Source organism: Lynx canadensis, chromosome B3, assembly GCF_007474595.2.
Source record: "Lynx canadensis isolate LIC74 chromosome B3, mLynCan4.pri.v2, whole genome shotgun sequence".
NCBI classification, from domain to species: domain Eukaryota; kingdom Metazoa; phylum Chordata; class Mammalia; order Carnivora; family Felidae; genus Lynx; species Lynx canadensis.
Window position 1 is genome coordinate 101,073,371 of NC_044308.2, and position 3,760 is coordinate 101,077,130.

At 42.1% G+C, this 3,760-nt stretch overlaps 1 pseudogene; it reads left to right on the forward strand.

Moving 5' to 3' along the window:
- The first annotated feature begins 249 nt into the window (after positions 1-249).
- LOC115517074 lies at positions 250-932 on the forward strand (annotated as a pseudogene).
- The last annotated feature ends 2,828 nt before the right edge of the window (positions 933-3,760 follow it).

The window sequence follows — 3,760 nt, forward strand, 5'->3', positions numbered from 1 at the left end:
TAGCTGTGTGTTGGAGAGGGAAGGAAAGAGGTTTGGTGAATAGGTAGCCAGTCTCTACCATGGAAAGTATATGACCAATGGTACTCCAGAGACAGTGGCAGAGTTGAAATTAAGACCCACCTTACTTAACCCATAGCAGTGCTCTCCTCACCAAACTACCCTCTGTTATATCATTCATATGTTCCCTACCTTTAAAAAAAAAAAAAAAAAAACTTCCCACAAAAGGTGGCAAAAGGAAACCAAGAACCATTTTCTAAGGAAGATTGAAATGATGTGAAAGCACCAGCCATGTTTGATATAGGAAACAGAAAATTGTTAGTCTCAGGGACCCAAGGAACCAAAATGCATCTGATTGCCTCAAAGGTCATTTTGTTAAAGTGAGGCCTGCTCTGCAGAATGATGAATGTGCATTAGAAAATCCGAAGTAATTACTGAGGATATTCAAGGCAAAACTGCCTACCCAATTTGTATGACATGGATCTTACCCATGAAAAATGTGCTCCATGGTCGAGAAAATGTCAGGCCATGACTGAAACTCATGTCGATATCAAGACTACGAATAGTTATATGCTTCATTTGTTGTGTGATCATATTTGGAAGACCTCTCGCACTCAGAACCTACAGGTCCACCAAATCCAGAAGAAGATGATGGAAATCATGACTGAAGAGGTACAAATGACTTTAAATATGTTGTCAATAAACCGATTGCAGTCAGCATTGGGAAAGACATAAAAAAGCCTTGCCAATCTATTTATCTTCTCTATGATATGTTTTTTGAAAAGTAAAAATGCTAAAGAAGCCCAGGTTTGAATTGGGGAACTCACGTCACTTCATGGTGAAGGCAATAATTCTGGAAAGTCCCCTGGGATAAGACAGGTGATACAGCCGAACGAGTGGATGGATATGAGCCACTAGTCTACAAATCTGCTTAAAATTCAGACTTCAAATGGTGACAAATGAAAAGTCTTATCTGTGGAGGCAAAAGGACACGCATGGCCCAGTAATGCCATTCTGGCATATCTTCAGTCAAATTCTACTCACAAGAAAGGCCCTGGTACAACTTGTGGGAATCTCACAAAGAAAGGTCAGCCTTGCCTCCTGATAAGACAGAGAATTTCCACTGTACCATGAACTCTTTGTAAGGAAATCAGCTTCCGAATCCTCAGCCTTGCTTTTTCTTACTCCTTGCTGTCCTTCCCCACTTGGCTGCTTCCTGAGGACCTGGGGAGGGAGGCAAGACGAGGGTTATTGCGCGGTTCACTGCAAACACCTGTCTCTTGGTTTTACCTCAACCTTTTGATTCAGATGTTTTCACTTCCTCCCCTTTTTACGTTTGGCCCTTTGGTCTCTGTCCCCGGAGCTGACTTTCATCATCCAATTAGAAATAATACCCTCTTCTTGCTACCAGCTTTTCTGGGAACCGGAGGGAGTAAACCCTAAGCCTCCCTCACAGCCCGTGGGGCCAGCAGCGCTTCAAAGGAGCGTGGTGGCGGCACCACCTCCCGGCTGGGCTTCTTTTCTGTTTGAACAGCTTCTATTGCTCACTGCTGATCAGTAACTCAATGATTCATTAAACACACAAACAATGAGCGAATCTGTTCCATTAGCAAGGCCACCTGTTGATCTCAGACATCCTCAGCTGAACTCGGTGAACGTGAACAACAGAATGGCTGCCTCCGTGGAGGGCCCCGGCTGCATTTGATGGCATGTTGCGGCAGGAAAGGCAGAGTCCCAGGCTTGCTCGGGCTTTTATGCTTTTCCTTTCATCTGGTGGCAGGGCGGCCAGAGTATACTGCGGAATACAATGCTGTTCTCTATAATCAACTGGAAAACTCCAAGAGGTTGGTCATTATTGCCTCCTTAGGCTTGTGGAATTAGACAAAGAGGAGAGTGGGAATATCTTGTACTCTTTTGCGTGCCAGTGGCAGGGCAGCAGAATCAGCCGAGAGCTAAACAAAAAAAAAAAAAAAACAAAGAAAATGAAAGAAACAAAACATAACAAAGTATGTGTAAGAGCAATCTTATTTATTGCAGCCATACCTTCTCTCCCCTGGAAATAATACAATCTCTGCTACTTAGCCCCTAGTTTCTGTAGCTGATCCAGGCCTTTAGGAACTAGTCTACCAGTGTTTCCCAGTTTATCAGAAATCAAGGCTACTAAAAATCCTGGAAAGTTGACATTTTGTTATTTAAAAAAAAATAGTGCTTTCTCTTCCCTTATGCGTAACCAACCCCTCTAATCGTTGTAATAGAAGAGCTTTCATAAGATTGGCAATGTTTGTTTAGAGCCTAAAAACTGTATCGTATCAGGAATAGGGAGACATAATCTTTACTCAACTGAATATAAAGTTGCCTCTTTAGAGTGAATTTAGTTTTTGAGTGCCACAGTCGTTACGATTTGTACTGCGTACTTCAGAATGGTTAGGTTTAAATTACTCTACAGTGACACTTTGATTAAAATATTTGATTACATAGTCCAGTTTTTATGTTTTTGATGGCTTTATTCTAGACTATCATGAAACACTTTGTTGTTCATTGGTTCGTGTAAGAACATAGATGAATTACAGGGAAATGACTCTTTAACAAAAGTTCCAGTTCCTGTTAGTTTATCATGTAAAAATTTGTTTAAATTAGTAACGAGTGATTATTTATATATTTAAAAATGATTTATTGTCAAATTGGCTAACATACAGTGAATGGATAAACAAGATGTAGTTTCTATATACAGTGGAATACTACTCGGCAATGAGAAAGAATGAAATCATGACATTTGCAGCAACGTGGATGGAACTGGAAGGTATTATGTTAAGTGAAATAAGTCAGAGAAAGACGTCATGTAAAACTTTTAATGTTTTTTTTTTTTTAATGTTTATTTATTTTTCAGAGAGAGACAGACAGAGAGCAAGCAGGGGAGGGGCAGAGAGAGAGTGAGACAGGATCTGAAGCAGGCTCCAGGCTCTGAGCTGTCAGCACAGAGCCGGATGTGGGGCTCAAACTCACGAGCAGTGAGATCATGACCTGAGCTGAAGTCGGATGCCCAACCAGTTGAGCCATCCAGGTGCCCCATCATGTAAAATTTTTAAACAATCATCAGTTTTAAATCTCTTGACAGATTTCAGAGATTACTGTTGCTAGTGGCTGTTTTGCTTCCATTTTTGTGGCCCTGGAAATGGGAGAATGCCAGGCAAGGAATTCACGTTGAGCTTTTTTCCTGAATATTGTTTTGCTTTTACAGGATGGGCTTTGAGCTCCAACCATTCAGAATGAACACTATGAACAGATGGAGGCAGGCAGACTCCACTGCTTGGGTTCTGCAGGCAGGTGTGAGCATATCTCCCTCATCCAGCACATAAAAGGACCACGTGCACTTTCAAAGGGATTTCTGCAATCCTGGTCTTTTGACAACCACGACTACAATTTGATTGCCAAATGCAGGTGGTTGTGCAGAGGCCCAGTTGTGCAATCAAAAGAATCCTCAGAGTCTTCTGTATAAAAAGGAAAAGCACAGGGAGCAACTTTTTAAAAAAGACTAAGTAGGCGATAGCCACATACAAATTAAAAATTAGGTGGAAGAGGGGCACCTGGGTGGTTCAGTCCACTAAGCGTCTGACTCCTGGTTTCAGCTCAGGTCATGATCTCATGATTTGTGAGTCTGAGCCCCACATTGGGCTCTGCGCTGGCAGTGGGGAGCCTGCTTGAAATTCTCTCTTTCTCTCTCTCTCTACCCCTCTCCTGCTTGCTCGCTCTCTCTCTCTCTCTC